The following is a 17,817-nucleotide window of genomic DNA, read 5'->3' on the forward strand; positions in this document are numbered from 1 at the left end:
ATTCTGCGTATTATGCAGTATAAGTCGTCTGTGTTTCCCTTGCGATAAAATTTGGAATCCACTTGTTGTTTGTGACAGAAATTGTACGTTTGGGGTATAATTTAGTTCCAATGTGTTACTCGTACAGTGACTGAAACTGGTACCCATGCTTAATTTCTTTATTTCCTTTACACTCATGAGCAGTCGAATTGAGAAGCCCCCCTGTTGCTCTGATAACGTTGCCTACGTGTCACGAGAACGTGGATACTTTTGGGAGCCGTCCTGATCCAAAACGACTCAACCACATTTCGCAACGCAATGAGAGTGGTCGGAGATGGATCCAGGGCGTGTACTTCTTGTTCTTCAGCGTCGGAGAAGTGCTGAACATAACTGAAATAAAATAACCTGGATGAGAAGTCTCAGAATCTGCGAGGGTAGAAATACGCGGAAAACGATGATGATGATGATGATTTTTGGTTTGTGGGGCGCTCAACTGTGCGGTTATCAGCGCCCGTACAAATTCCCAACCTTTGCTCAGTCCAATCTCGCCACTTTCATGAATGATGATGAAATGATGAGGACAGCACAAACACCCAGTCATCTCGAGGCAGGTGAAAATCCTTGACCCCGTGCTCGGGAAGCGAGAACGCGACCGCGAGACCACAGGCTGCGGACACGCGGAAAATAATGACAGGAAGAAGGAACACAATGTTGGGACATGTCGCAAGACATTAGGGAATAACTTTCATTGTTTTGATGAAGCTGCAGAGGGTACATACCGTAGGGGAAGAAATAGATTGCCGGCCGGTGTGGCCGAGCGGTTCTAGGCGCTTCAGTCTGGAACAGCGCGACTGCTACGGTCGCAAGTTCGAATCCTGCCTCGGGCATGGATGTGTATGATGTCCTTAGGTTAGTTAGGTTTAAGTAGTTCTATGTTCTAGGGGACTGATGACCTCAGATATTAAGTCCCATAGTGCTCAGAGCCATTTGAACCATTTGGAAGAAATAGATTGGATTATATCCAATAAATAAATAAGGGTTTTTAACAGGTAAAATCCTCAAACAGCCGTGGAATTTGAGTAGTTATTTTATTTTATTTTCGCAGCCAGTGTCGCCATTCAAATTGCTATCTTGAGTCCCCATATGCACCTCATGTATAGACATTCAAACTTTCCGATGTTGGCATAGTGGGGCCATCAGTATCTAGATATCGTGAATTCGTATTTCAATTGCTTCCTTCGAAGCCTTGACAACAACTGAACACGCCTGCAGTCCGAGAAAGTCTATACATGAGGTGCATATGGGGTCTGAAGATGACATATTGAATTGCAGGAACTGATTGTGAAAATAAAATAAAATACCTTCTCAAACTGCACGGCTGTTTCGCGATTTACCTTGTTAAATGTTTGACCAGCCGCTGCACCGCGTCCACAATGGATCATCAGAGGATAAATAAGGGCGTTGAATGTAAACGCTACTCTGGGATGAAGAGGTTGGTACAAGAGAAGTCGTGGAGGATCGCGTCACAAGTGAGATTACTGAAGAAAGGCACTGTACTCGCAGAAGCTTGAGCATCCAGTTTCATCCCACGTACCTGCGTATACCTTCACCAGCCTGTAGACGCTGCTCTGTTGAAAAATTGCATGATATGATTTTTGGCGCACTCGTATCCAGCATGATGCTTTGTGAATTCAATGGTCGTTTCGTTCTACCCTTGTTAATATCTATGCCTGCTCATGATGAGTTCGGCTTTCAGTTCGACAGCCAGTATCAAGTCTGGACGACACGCCAATCACTGTACACGACGAACTATTCCATCCATAGTGGCAATAATCAGCTCATTGAACAACACAGCAGGAATTCAGTTGCTCGTGAGCGTGTGTTTTTACCACACTTCAGTAGACAAATGGTATCTATTGATAATTAAGTGCATTTTGCACGTAACACTGATTAAGAGATGTTGATATGAAATTTCCTGCCTATCTTACGAGCAAAGTCTCCTGCGCACTTCGTAATCTCTTTATTTTATCTATTATTCAGTTACCGTCAGATCGTGGGAGCCATTCTGGCTGGGTCATGAATGCAGTCAGTACATACTTTACGGAATGCTGATTAGAAACTTTATAGACGATGAATTAAACATTTTAATAAAATAAAAAAGTCACTATACGAATAAATAACACATTACAGAGGAAATTTCCTTACTACTACGAGGAACTCCTGCACAGAATGCAAGGAGCGTTAACAAGGAAATCTTTCAGCTTGTGTTTCACTACTTGGGGTTTATCCCTCATTTTTTTTTCCAATTCTGCTGCCATGTTTCTTTCGTCGGGTGTCAATCTTGGACTTTCTCCTATATATTTTCCATATACGAGGTGAACCATTCTTGAATGTTTTCTCTAATCCCATAACGTTCCACCTTATGCAAAAGTACTATACGGTCCACACATTTAAATGTTTATGTTAAATCGAATAAAACACCTACTGGCCTCGTCCTACCGCCAAGCCCTACTAGTGCATCACACACAAGAGACAGCATATCCTGTGCGTACTACCTTCCTAAAGCCAAACAGAGTGTCTGACAGCGAATTATGTGTACCGGAATATGCTACTACTCTCCTATACATTGCGTTCTTAAAAAGCTTTTGAAAACGCTGGTAGCAAGGAAACTGGTCAGTAAATGTCTACGTTATCTCTTTCGCCGTTTTAATAAACTGCTTTCACTTACAAGTATGTCGGTCTGTTAGGAAACTAACTACACCTGAAAGACGCATTACACAGATCATTAAGCACAGAAATAATGTCTAACGCACTTCATTATCCTATTTTAAATTTCATCACACCCATGAGAGCTTTTACATTTTAATGATGTAATAATTGATTCAATTTCATCCAATATTGTTTCCTGTAGTTCGTGTTATAAAATTATCTCGAAACTCCAGCTTTCAAGTTTTACATGTTTATCTGTCATAATAAAACTTTTATTTAAGTTAGCAACTATTGACAAGAAGAAACTATTAAATATTTTGTACAACTTTTGTGGTTCACTAACAGTTCCATTCTCACACAAGAGAATTGTAGTATGGGGAGTACCTATATTCTGCCCTGGTACCTTTTTTTACAACTGACCATATTTTTTTAATTCTGTTTTGAGAGATTTCTATTCTCGTATCGCAGTACATTATTTTATCTTGTCTGATTGCATTCCTCAGCGCTTTGCAGTATAATCTGTAGCAAAATTATGTTATCGGTCTCGAACTGTCCTTCGTATTATTGAACAGCTCCTGTTGCCCCTACATGATATTCTAATGCCATTAGTTATCAATTTCGGTTACTTATTTAAAAAATGGTTCAAATGGCTCTGAGTACTATGGGACAACATCTGAAGTCATCAGTACCCTAGAACTTAGAAATACTTAAAGCTAACTAACCTAAGGACATCACACACATCCATGCCCGAGGCAGGATTCGAACCTGCGACCGTAGCGGTCACGCCGTTCCAGACTGAAGTGCCTAGAATCGCTCGGCCACATCGGCTCTGAGCACTATGGGACAACATCTGAGGTCATCAGTACCCTAGAACTTAGAACTACTTAAACCTAACTAACCTAAGGACATCACACACATCCATGCCCGAGGCAGGATTCGAACCTGCGACCGTAGCGGTCACGCCGTTCCAGACTGAAGCGCCTAGAATCGCTCGGCCACATCGGCCGGTGGTTACTTATTAGTACTGCATATGTGCCTGAACTTTTTAACCCTAGCATTACCAACGAGGGGGCCTCGTAGGCCCACTGACTCAGTTTTTCTATGTTGTATCCACACCCTTTGATATATGAACTTGAAAGCAAAGGTAATTGTTGGTTATTGAATGTACTATTGAGTCATTACAGAATTTCGGAATAAAAATGTAATTAAAATTCATTTACTTGATTTAATTCTCTGTGGGCCTTAGAAGCCCACCCGTTGGTAATAGCAAGGAAAGATTTACGAGGTTGAGTCTCTCGTTTCAAATTCTTACCATGAAACGAATTTTGGCATTGTTGCCTTCAGACATATTATTATGAAGCGGACCATTGTTATTTTCAGTGTTTCTGCTGCTGTTGAACCAGCAACATGAGTAGACATCGTTTACGTGATAGTTCCATTGAAAGAGTGCTAGAAGAAGTTTTGAACGAATCAGATTTAGAGGAAAGTGAAGTGGATGATGATGTGGAAGAAATTAGAACTGATTCATCGTCTGAGAATGAAGATGAGGTTGAAGCCAATCCACCAGATGATAATGATACGGAATGTGATAAATTCATTGCAAAACGTGGACGAGAGTATATTACGAAGCCATCTCGACAATATCGGCGTTCTGTACAAAATATAGTGCGAGAAAGAATGGGGCTAGGACAACAAGGAAGAATTGCGTCTCCGAAAGAGGCTATAGAGCTCTTTTTTACACCTCAAATTATGAATCTAATAAAACTACACTCAAATGAAGAGGCTTCTCGACTAGGTATTCAGCACACAGATGAAGATGAGTTATTTTGTTATATAGGACTCTTACTAATCATGGGTTCAAATCATGACAATAAGATACCTGTCCAAGATTTATGGTCTTTGCTTCAGGGCCGACAAGTGTACTATGGATCAATGAGTCGGACCCGATTTTTCGAATTGACTAAAATATTGAGGTTTGATGATAAGAACACAAGAGAAATTCGTCGCCAGACTGACAAGTTTGCTCCAATGAGGGAAATTTTTGAAAGCTTCAATTCTTCACTTCCATTGTATTTCATTCCTGGTCTACATACAACAGTGGATGAGATGTTGTCTTTGTTCCGTGGTCGCTGTCCATTCAAGGTGTTTCTAAAAGAAAAACCTGGAAAATACGGCATTCTAATTCGAATGCTGTCTGATTCTGAGACTAGATATGTGATCAGCATGGACATCTATACAGGCAAGTCAGGAAATACACAGCATTCAAATGGACCGATGGAAATTGTAAAGAGACTAATAAAACCTATTGAAAAATCAGGCCGTAATGTTACCACAGATCGGTACTATACTTCAGTGGAGCTTGCTGAGACTCTATGGAATGATTTTCACCTCACACTTGTTGGCACCCTACAGTCTAACAGACGACACATACCTGAAGAGCTGAAGACTACAACTGGCCGCAGTTTACACTCTTCCATCTTTGCTTATACTGACCCTCAGACACAGAGGCCACCAGTTACTCTTGCACCAACGCTAGTCCGCGAGAAGCCAAAACGACTGCTGTTGATGCTTTCAACTTATCACTCAGAAGGGGTGTTGAATGAAGACTCAAAAAAGACTAACATAAATCTTTTTTATAATTCTACAAAGGGAGGCGTGGACACCATAGACCAGATGGCAAGACACTACAGCACAAAGAGAGGAACAAGAAGATGGCCTTTGTCCCTCTTCTACACACACATTGACATAGCAGCAATAAATGCATATTCACTCTTCCTCCTCAACTTTCCGAATGGGAAAAAGAATTTGCTAAACCGCAGAAGAGTTTTTATCACTAACTTAGGTCTCGAACTAATAAGATCTCAAGTAGATAAACGGGCACAAAATTTGTATGGACTTCAGAAGCCAGTAATAATGGCAATGGAAAGCATCACACAACGGAAGCTCAGCTGCTCTGTAGAACCATCATCCTCAACAGCAGAACCAGGAACACGTGGACGGTGCCACCTATGCTGCCAAGAAGCTGCATCTAAAAAGATCAAGTACAACAAGCTGGGAAAGTCAACTGTTACCTGCTCTCAGTGCCACAAACACGTCTGTGGGAAACACTGCAGGAAGACAGTGTTGTGTGAAAAATGCGTTGCAGAATGAGACAGTAAATTTTGTTTGCTTCATGTAGTGTATCGAATTAAAAAAGTCGTTTTTATAAGAAAACACTATTTTGAAACATTATTCCAAAAAATATATAAACTGAATCTCGTGATTTGTTCATTTTATTCCTATTATAATAACATCTTTTATTATCCAGTATACAAAAACAATGTCTAAGCATTTTGAATTGTTATTAGAGGTATCAGAAGTAAATAAACTTGATTTATGATAAAATAAATTGTGGTATTCTTTATGGGCCTTTGAGGCCCCCCCGTTGGTATTACATGTAACAAAAAATACGTTGGTAATGCTAGGGTTAATGGGAAATACTACAGCAAAGTCCAGTCTGTTTCCGCATACTTACTACAGGCTTCACTCACGTGACCCTTAGTGAGGTATAATACGCCATAGGACTCGACCAATGCGAAAAGAGGCTTGGACTTCTTTATGTAGAACTGATGATGTTCTCTGATAGAAACTAGTCTTAAATAATATAGTAATGCTATAGTAGATTTTAGCGTTTTGATGAAGTCGTTGGTGAATCACTCGAGAACTGTGCAACATTGCCTGTAAATAAGTGTAAGATTAGTTTATAGACTCTGTCATACCAGTAAGCTTCTTATTAGCAGCTTTTGTTACTAGTAGCCGGCCGGGGTGGCCAAGCGGTTCTAGGCGCTTCAGTCTGGAACCGCGCGACCGTACGGTCGCAGGTTCGAATCCTGCCTCGGGCATGGTTGTGTGTGATGTCCTTAGGTTAGTTAGGTTTAAGTAGTTCTAGGGGACTGATGATCTCAGAAGTTAAGTCCCATAGTGCTCAGAGCCATTTGAACCTTTTTTTTTTTTGTTACTAGTATTCTTCAGATCCATGTATCCACTCTTTACTGCATTTATACAGACTTAATAGATTTGCTTCTTGATGTGAAAGTGGTCTCTGCAACCCTAGGTGCGGGACTGCTACGGTCGCAGGTTCGAATCCTGCCTCGGGCATGGGTGTGTGTGATGTCCTTAGGTTAGGTAGGTTTAAGTAGTTCTAAGTTCTAGGGGACTTATGACCTAAGATGTTGAGTCCCATAGTGCTCAGAGCCATTTGAACCATTTTTAATCCTAGGTGTAACGTTAAACGTAACGTTTACCTTTTTTAGCTTTCCTGACATTTCATTACTTTATTACAGTGAAGTGCGCGTACTTTCGTACGCTGGTGTACAAGGGACGCACGTTCTCCAGGACTCGGCCAGCTGATGCGGGACTCTTTGTGTTTCAGATCCTGGTATTGTGTCGGCGCCGCGGCCGCTAGACAAGCAAGTGTCGCTGAGTGTTCGCAAGGACCAGCCCATCGTACTGCCCTGCTTCGCAGAAGCGCACCCGCCGCCCACACAAAGGTAGGCCCTCGCTGCGCCTCTATCGCTTACGCCCTTGTCTACGTCTGCGTCTCGCTGTATTTCCCCTCTGCGTTTGCTTCCACCTCCCTTACTTCCACCCATTCTTCTTCCTGCCTTTCATTGTTATCCGCGCAACTCTCCACATGCGAGGGGCGTTCAACAAGCAATGCAACGCATTTTTTCTTCGGCTAAATTCGGTTGAAAAAATGCGAACTTTGCTGTGGTACATCATACAAAATGCTGTGGCCTACTCCACCAGACGTCACGGCGCCTAGAGTATCAGCAACAAACTGACAGCCTGCAGCCGCGGGTTGCCCACCTCGCGGGCACACCGAAGCACTAACAACCGACAGGCAATATTGATGAACGGCCACAACAACAACCACAACAGCAACACCACAGCAAAGACACCAGCGGCCACCAGGGGCCACTACTGTCCCACATAAACATAAGGAAGAGGTCGCTGCAGATCCCGGAACTATTTTCACACGTCAAACCACGTGATGGAAAATAGTTCCGAGGTACTCATCAACCGAAGCATTATAAAGGCCGGCGCTCGGCCGCACATCGGATCCTGTACGATCTCATCCCCTTCCCCCACCTCCTCCTTTTCCTTGGAAGGATACGGATCCTGTACACCTCCCACAAACTCGATCCTCCTCACCCGCTAGTCTCCCCGATCCTCTCCCATCCCCGCCCACTGCCGCACCTGTATTCCCACGTCCCACCCGGTCTCCATCTCTCCACTCTCGTTACCCTCTCCCAAGTTGGCTTCCGCCAGCTCCCCCTCCCTGATGATGTCCTCCTCCCCTCCATTTACCCCTCCTATCAACTTTGATCCTGCCTCCCCCCCAACTTCCGGTGTCCTTTCCTTTAGGCACCCTCCCTCCCTTCTCTTCCCTTCCTCTCTCTTTCCTTTTCCCCCGTCCCCTCCCTCCACCCCTCTACCCCCGGCTTCCCCTCCCACTTCCTCCCTCCCCCCATCTCCCCTGCCCATGGCATCCCTGCTCTCCCCTCTTCCTCTCCCACTCCCCTTCCCCCTCCTCCTCTCTTGGCAGGTCCCCGGACTCGCACACGCTCAGTGAACATTCGCGCGCCAGAGATCATCGCCATCAGTGTCTCGTGTGTGTGCCTTCGTTTGTGTTAAGTGTTTGTTCGCCATCATGGCACCACTGTTCACGTGTACCGTTGCCATCATCCGTGTTATGTGCGCTATGTCAACTAGTGTTAGTGATGTTTCTCGTCCAGCGTGAACGGCTCCATGTTTTTTGTTTTTTTAGTGTCTACATTTTTTGCCCGCCGTTTTGATTGTATTCTCTGTGCCACCTCTATGTTTTACTTATTGTAAAACTAAAGGCTGAAGAGCGGCATACTCTGCTGCTGACAGCCCGCCTTATGTAAGGTGATCAAAATCACAATAAAGAAAATAAAAAAAACGCACATCGGCAGTTCATCGACCGCCAGCAGACATGGATAGCTGCCGCCCCGGCAGCCCGGCTTGGTTCTTCTCGCTGATCTCTTGATTAGGCTTGGTATATCGGAGAAGTCTCTCTTCTTGTATGTAGCTGAGCTTCGAAGACGGATCACTGTGTTGTGTTGGTGTTATACTTGGGGAATTTGTTTTGGTTAATTGAACAGTCCAATAAATTGTTTTCGGACTTTGATCGTTAGTTTCTTCTGCTTACGTAGACATAGCACAAAATTATCGCTTCTCCCCCATAGTTTCATGAAGTTTTGATAGCTGACGGCGCTATACGTAGCCTTCAAAATGACGACTGTAACGGAGGTTGCGTTCCAAGCAGAGCCGTCATTGAGTTCCTTTTGGTGGAAAATGAATAACCAGAGCATCGCAGATATTCACAGGCGTCTTCGGAGACCTGGTAGTGAAGGAAAGCATGGTGAGAAGTTAGAAGAGGGGTCTGTCATCATCGCAACAAGGTTGCACACAACCGAGCGAGGTGGCGCAGTGGTTAGCACACTCGACTAGCATTCGGTAGGATGACGGTTCAATCCCGCGTCCGGCCATCCTGATTTAGGTGTTCCGCGATTTCCCTAAATCGCTCCAAGAAAGTGCCGGGATGGTTCCTTTGAAAGGGCACAGCCGACGTCCTTCCCCGTCCTTCCCTAATCCGATGAGACCGATGACCTCGCTGTTTGGTCTCTTTCCCCAAACAACCCAACCCAGACTGCCGCACACAGCTGCAACTCGTACAATGTTGGAACGTGCGGACACTCTCATTCGAGATGATCGGACACCTCGCTGCTCAACTGGACGTCTCTGTTACTAGTGCTGATACACTCGTCCAGCAGTTTGAGAACTCAAAGGTGTGTCCACTGTGTTCCTCGTAACGTAATCGGCCCAAATCTCGCACCTTTCGACTTCCGTCTGTTTGGCCCAATGAAGGATGTCCTCCGCGAGAAACATTACGTGGGTGATTGGGAGGTTACTGATGCAGCAAGACGCTGACTCCAACGTTGGCCAGTAGAGTGGTACTATGCGAGCATACAGATGCTCCCAGGAAGGTGGCATAAGACCGTCGTATTGAACGGAGATTACGTTGAAAAAAAAAACTATTTTGTAGGCAAAAGATTAGGGAATAATGTAATATAGTGCAATCCTGAACGAAACCAACCTGCTTTCAGAAGAAAAATGTATTGCTTTACTAATCATCTTGGGGTTGAAGATCTTTTTTCCTGTGTTTGCTTTAACAATACGTATGTTTTTGGATAGGGTCCACCCCAGCCCCCCCACCCCACACACACATACACACAATAAAAAAATAAATAAATAAAATAATAATAATAATAATAATAATAATAAATCCCAAAACCTTCTCTCTCTCTCTTTCCCCTTTTGACACACAAAAAAAAAAAAAAAAAATCACAGACGCCTCTGAAACATTCAGAACAACCGCCAGGAACCCCTTCAACTGTTCCACTGTCAGCCATCCTGTTTTTACACCTTCAACTGTTTCACTGTCCGCCATGTTTGTTTTTTTACAGCTGGTTAACAGTGAAACAGTGACGGTGGCAACGGTGTTTGAGAGTGATGAAGATGAAGAAAATGTAAGTGAAACATTACGTAAACAAACACACACACATACACACACACACACACACACACACACACACACACACACACACATAGAATTAAATAATTTCAGGCAAAGAAATAACAATTTTTCAAATCTCAATTTTGGCTTAAACAATTTATCTACTTTAAGGTATAAGTGGTTGCAGATGACAAACTGTGGAACAAAACAGTCACTGTAGAAACACATCAGAAAAACCACACCATGTGGTAAAAAGGTATGAATTCATAATTTGTGTTTTTTTCAAATATCTGTGATAACAATTAAAAACTAATAGTTACATTTATACAAACAGTAAAGAACGTTGTTTGTCTTTAACAGAGGAAAAATAAAAGCCCACTGAAGATGCTGCAACTGCAGTGAAACATGTCTGGGTTAAAAAAAAAAAATTGTGTTTTGCTTAAGTCGGACCCTATCCGAAAACATACGTATGGCTTTACTTATTGAACGCCCCTTGTAATTTATCTGGCGGGCAGGCTTGAATTTGCGCGTGCATCGGCCTGATTGGCTAACTTCAGTGTTAATTAATTCGGAAACGGCACAATGTATAGAATTTTTTCTTAACAATTATTTATTATCACACTCTATCCTGCAATACCGTTACACGCTTTTCAGGTGTTTCCGACCGCCCTGTATGCGGACACTAAGTTCCAGCCTCTCAATTTTCTCTCTAATATTGTAACAATATAAACAGGACACTACAAACTACATACAGTCATCCCAGTCACCAGCACTTAAGTTACAATTAACAGCCAACACTTGGATTTCGTGTCTCTATCTACGTTCCGTATGATGTTTACAATGCTAGTTTTTACTCTAATGTATATTCTAAGAACAGTGTGTCACTTTAATAGTTAACCCCTCTACTATTTCATTTACTAGAATAAAAGTGGGAAATCGTGTGACAAAAGATATGAGATCCACACACATACTTTCTTTCCAGAATGATATTTTCACTCTGCAGCGGAGTGTACGCTGATATGAAACTTCCTGGCAGATTAAAACTGTGTGCCGGACCGAGACTCGAAATCGGGACCTTTTCCAGGGCAAGTGCCCACGAAAGGCAAAGGTCCCGAGTTCGAGTCTCTGTCCGGGATACAGTTTTAATCTGCCAGGAAGCTTCACATACTTTGTTTCAAAGTGGTGACGTGCACGTGTAGGTAATGTTCTCTTCTTTTCATTTGGATGTCACAGAATTATCCCATTTTAATATGCGGCCGACAGGGTGGCGAGCACCTTCTTCCTAATTGAAACAGGAGTGGCTACAAATGATATGTACACCTCTCATTGCACGTCATGTAGCTGTGTAATTGTTTCATGCTACTATGGAGCCAGACGTGAAATGGCCCGAAATAGCTCCAATATCTATGTCCGTCAGCTACAGCTGGTGACGTAACGCCATGAAAATGATGTTTTGATTAGGGAAACTGAGTATTTGCTCGACGTATCACGCTCCGCCAAGTGCGCCAATCCAGAAAGGAGGATGTCTTCTCACTACCACTGCCAAACATAACAGCCAAACTTTTGGAGGAGAACTGGAAAGAGGTCAGCCCGACCTCAGCTAAATGTTGTGTAGCCAAGGTAAAAGGAAAAGAGTAGGAAACGGTTTTATATTAATTATGTTAACCGCTATAATGGATTGAAGTCATTGCAGAACTACATTAGTAAGGACCTAGAGCAGTGGGAAAATGTTTTTCGACGAAAATAGATTTAACTTAGATACAAAAACCAGATTGTGATGAATAACAACAATCACCTGATTGGTTTACAAGAAAAGTTTACACAAATTCGCTTAAGAACTGAGTTTCAGAGCAACGTTCTAATTTTAAAAAGTAGCGAACAGTCCCACAAAAGTAGAGCATAATGCACGTATGACTATTGAGTAATTATTCCTTCATCTTTCTCACGTACACCTGAGATTGTATTATTCCTTCTTCCGATATTTCGGCTAATAAGTGTACAGCCATCTTCAAGGTGAGCCGCTGAGAGAATTTAAATCACTTCGCACAAAGAAGAACATTTACTCTTCTCTGGATGCACACCCTAACGGTGGTGGAATATTCTATCCGCCGGGAAAACTTCAAAAGATACTTCGTAATTATTAGAAAGTTAAAACTCCCTAGTAGATTAAAACTTTTAACTGGACCGAGACTTGAATCCGTTGCCTTATCTTTCGCATCAATGCTTTTACCAGCTAAGCTCAGGACTTACTCTCACAGCATCTCTGTACAACATTGTAGCAGCTCTCCTCCATTCCTTACTGGACTGTCATTTTTGGGAGGCGGATGTTGCGTACATATGGCTACGGCACACCACGGGTTGTTACCACAATGAACCTTTCTCTCTACAGCCGAGAATGCGCTGTCTTCTGACGTTGCTTGTAGACAACCACATCATCTGCGAAGAATCTTAAAGAGCTTTCTAGTGTATCACTTGCATACATTATCGTAAACAGTAATGGTCCTATCACACTCCTACCACACTCCGGAAGTTATGTCTGTAGATTTTGTTCCGTTAAGAGTGACGTGATTAGCTCTATCTGCAAGGAAGTCTCGAATACAGTCGCATATCTGGTAAGATACATGGAAAGCGCGTATTATTATTATTTTTTTCACTGAAAGACAGTGTAATGGTACTTGAACCTCTCGATACCAGCAATATTCTACTGTGTTTCTGTAAAGTAGTTAACATATTTCTGAGACAACATTCAGATTTTATTTCATTAATGTAGAGGTACTTTGATACATCGATATGTTTGTATTGCAATGATATTATTCTTATGTGTATTCTTTCTTTTGTCACCATGATCTTTGACGTATTTGTAACTCTGATTTTTGGGCGCGTAAGCGATTATTAGCTAGTTAGAGAGTCGCACCCTTAGAGAGTCGGACCTTGAGAAAGTCAAGTCTTGGACGTTATGTTGGAAAGACGCATATTGTAGTCAGCTTATAAAATGTGAACTTTAACAGTGAGGAAGATGTTTTCAAGTATGTTTTGTATTGTGAAGTGATGTTTTGTGTGTTACGTGATATTGCAACAAAAGAAATAAAAAGGAAGTGTAACTTAAATTTGGAGTGCTGATTACTTTTTTTACATCACCACTGTGCTAACTTTCAAAAGGTTTAATCTTCAAGAATGGTTTGTGAAACACATCTATAAAACTTTTGAAAATAGCAGAATAAAACCTAGGCCTCTTTGCATCCGAGTTTGGAATCATCACCACCTAGATTTTCGACGATTGAGCCATGATTTTACGAGACCAGCGTGGGAAACACGAAAAGATTAGTGCCTAGTTTATTCATTATTCCATGAAATGACATTGTTAACTGTGCTCTAATGACACCTGCCACATAATAACTTTGTTGTTGCCCGAAAAGGCAGTATTTAGCAGCGTGAGCAACACCACAGTCATTATTAAATTTTGACCTTTGTTGTGGTAGGGTTGTTAGAACAGTGATACACAAATAAATAGCATTATTTCTTCTTCCCACTTTTCGGCTAATAACCGTGCAGTCATTTTCAAGGTGAATAGCTGTGTGGTGAAAAACTACAGGAGAAGCCAAAATTTGCTTCTCAGGTGGCACATGCATCACCAGCTAAAGTTCCCTCGCTGTGTGCGGGAAACTGTGAACCGCCACCTGTCCTTCCCGGCAACCCAATTTCGGTGCCGATAAATTGCTTTAGTGCAAGGGTTCGAACCAAGTACTTGTGTGGCAAGCACCAGTCTCTGTCCTTGCAGCGCGCGGCTGACTCCGACGGGTAAGCGTGTTACGTTTACGTCGACGGGAACGGCGCGACAGCAAACGTAATGCACGAGGCCGCTGCGAGTGGCAGGCTGGGCTCACAGACGCAGCGGCCGCCTGTGTTCAATAACTGAGCGCCACCCTAATGGCCCGCGCGCTCGCCATTTGTCGCCAAAGTGACTCCGGGGAGCGCAGCCTCTGTGCAGCGCTTCAGTCCTCTGCAAGCCCCCCTGCTGCTTCACGACCAACTTCTGAAACGACGACGCCTCACATCCAGACACCTGTCACCTCACCTTCTGGTGAGAAAAACATAGAATCTGTAGACAGCAAGTCTCGTAAAGTGTGGCTCGCGAGCCATTGCCCTCCAGCGAGTGCTTTCACCTCCTACTCGAATCGTGCGCTACCGTCACGACCCTGACGACTGCCAGTCATTGTGGTTCGTGAGCCCTACGTACCCACAAAACGCAAACGTAAATTCAAAATTTTTTTTCCTTTATTGGGTTTCGATTCCCCTAAAGGGGGCGGGCTGGCAGCAGCTTATTACGCCGCTCTTCAGCCTACAGAATTTGTTTTAAAAAGATGAAGATAATAAAAAATAATAACAGTTGGCGATAAAATCGGTGACTTAAAGGTAAAAATGGCAGAAAATTCTGGAGCATAAAACATAAAACACAGGGTCGATGAAGCTAATAAAACACACAGGAAGCAGAAAAACAATAGACAGACAATTAAAAAATCACGGCGACAGTCTGGGTTCTGTTCGCAAGAGATATAAAAAGCACACCCAGCGACAGCATGATTTCTGTTCGTAACACTGTGGAAGGACGCACAACACCGAACACTCACTTAAACACTGCGCTAAAAGTTGGCACAAATACGATATACCACACCCGAGAGCAGGTGGGGGGAAACTGGTCAGATGACGGGAAAAAGGGGTGGGGGGGAAGGAGGGGGGAAAGGAGCCAATGGAAGAGGAGGATCCACAAGAGGGGGGTGCTGAGCAGACGGGCCAGGGATTGGGGAAGGCAGAGGAGGGGAGTACAAAAGGACTCGGGGGGGGGGGAGAGAAAGGAGATGATAGGTGGGGAGAAAACACAGGATGGTAGGGGGGAGGAAGAGGGAGCACAGGGAAAGGACGGAGGAAAGGAGGGGGGGTTCAGGATCAGAGTTGATAGGAAAGATAAATGGAGGGAGAGAGGGCATCATCCGGGAGAGGGAGCTGATGGAAGCCACCTTGGGAAAGGAGATGTAGGGTGTAGAGATGGAGGGTAGGGGGGACACAACGGTGAAGACGTGGCAGGGGGCGGGGATGGGAGAGGAGAGGAGCAACCAGGGGGTGAGGGGGTTCAAGACGGCGGGAGGTGTAGAGGATGCGGGTATGTTCGAGGAATAGGAGCAGATGGGGGAAAGGAAGGAGATCATAGAGGATCCGCGTGGGGGACGGGAGGCGTATACGGAAGGTGAGGCGGAGTGCATGACGCTCAAGGATTTGGAGAGACTTATAGAATTTGGGGTGGGGGGGGGCAGATATCCAGGCAGGACTGGCATAACAGAGGATGGGACGGATTAAGGATTTGTTGGTGTGGAGGATGGTAGAGAGGTGCAACCCCCACATCCGGTCAGAGAGGAGTTTGAGGATTCGGAGGCGGTTGTGGACTTTGGATTGGATGGAGCGGAGATGAGGGATCCAGGTGAGGTGACGGTCAATGGTGAGGCCAAGGTAGGTGAGGGTGAGGGTGAGGCGGACAGGACGTGTGCAGACAGTAAGGGAGAAATCCAGGAGCCGGAAGGAGCGAGTGGTACGACCTACAATGATTGCCTGGGTCTTGGAAGGATTGAGTTTCAGGAGCCACCGGTTACACCATGCAGCAAAAAGGTCAAGGTGATTCTGGAGAAGGCGTTGGGACCGTTGGAGGGTAGGAGCGAGGGCGAGGAATGCGGTGTCATCAGCATATTGCAAGAGGTGTACTGGAGGGGGGGGGGGGGCTGAGGCATATCTGCCGTGTACAGGAGGTAGAGGAGAGGGGAGAGGACAGAGCCCTGGGGCACACCTGCAGAGGGGTAGAAGGTGTGGGAATTGGCATTATGGATGGTAATAAATTCCAATTATGCGAGTGATCTGTAAGTCTCTCAGAAATTTTAATACTTGCGTGGGCTCAGTGAGCTCCTCAGCTCCTAGCAGTCTATGGACGCCCAGCTCGTTGTTAAGCTAGCCGAAGAGTTCTATATACAAGGTGGTCCATTGATCGTCACCTGGCCAAATATCTCACGAAATAAGTGTCAAACGAAAAAACTACAAAGAACGAAACTTGTCTTGCTTGAAGGGAGAAACCAGATGGCGCTATGGTTGGCCCGCTAGATGGCGCTGCCATAGGTCAAACGGATATCAACTGCGTTTTTTTTTAAATAGGAACCCCCTTTTTATTAAATATTTGTGTAGTACGTAAAGAACTATCAATGTTTTAGTTGGTCCACTTTTTTTCGCTTTGTAATAGATGGCGCTGTAATAGTCACAAACATGTGGATCACAATTTTAGACGAACAGTTGGTAACAGGTAGGTTTTTTAAATTCAAATACAGAACGTAGGTAAGTTTGAACTTTTATTTTGGTTGTTCCAATGTGATACACGTACCTCTGTGAACTTATCATTTCTGAGAACGATTGCTGTTACCGCGTGATTACCTGTAAATACCACATTACTGCAATAAATGCTCAAAATGATGTCCGTCAACCTTAATGCGTTTGGCAATACGTGTAACGGAATTCCTCTCAACAGCGAGTAGTTCGCCTTCCGTAATGTTGGCACATGCATTGACAATGCGCTGACGCATGTTGTCAGGCGTTGTCGGTGAATCACGATAGCAAGTTTCCTTAAACTTTCCCCACAGAAAGAAATCCGGCGACGTCAGATCCGGTGAACGTATGATCCATGGTATGGTGCTTCGACGACCAATCCACCTGTCATGAAATATGCTATTCAATACCGCTTCAACCGCACGCGAGCTATGTGCCGGACAACCATCATGTTGTAAGTACATCGCCATTCTGTCATGCAGTGAAACATTTGTAGTAACATCGGTAGAACATTACGTAGGAAATCAGCATACATTGCACCATTTAGATTGCCATCGATAAAAAGGGGGGCCAATTATCCTTCCTCCCATAATGCCGCACCGTACGTTAACCCGCCAAGGTCGCTGATGTTCCACTTGTCGCAGCCATCGTGGATTTTCCGTCGCCCAATAGTGCATATTATGCCAATTTACGTTACCGCTGTTGGTGAATGACGCTTCGTCGCTAAATAGAACGCGTGCAAAAAATCTCTAATCGTCTCGTAAATTCTGTTGTGCCCAGTGACAGGACTGTACACGACGTTCAAAGTCGTCGCCATGCAATTCATGGTGCGTAGAAATATGGTACGGGTGCAATCGATGTTGATGTAGAATTCTAATTTGTCTGCTACTGATGTGCGGATTAGCCGCGACAGCAGCTAAAACACCTACTTGGGCATCATCATTTGTTGCAGGTCGTGCCTGACGTTTCACATGTGGCTGAACACTTCCTGTTTCCTTAAATAACGTAACTATCCGCCGGACGGTCCCGACACTTGGATGATGTCGTCCAGGATACCGAGCAGCATACATAGCACACGCTCGTTGGACATTTTGATCGCAATAGCCATACATGAACACGATATCGACCTTTTCCACAATTGGTAAACGGTCCATTTTAACATGGGTAATGTATCACGAAGCAAATACCAT

This window comes from Schistocerca cancellata, chromosome 4, assembly GCF_023864275.1.
Source record: "Schistocerca cancellata isolate TAMUIC-IGC-003103 chromosome 4, iqSchCanc2.1, whole genome shotgun sequence".
In the NCBI taxonomy this organism is placed as follows: Eukaryota; Metazoa; Arthropoda; class Insecta; order Orthoptera; family Acrididae; genus Schistocerca; species Schistocerca cancellata.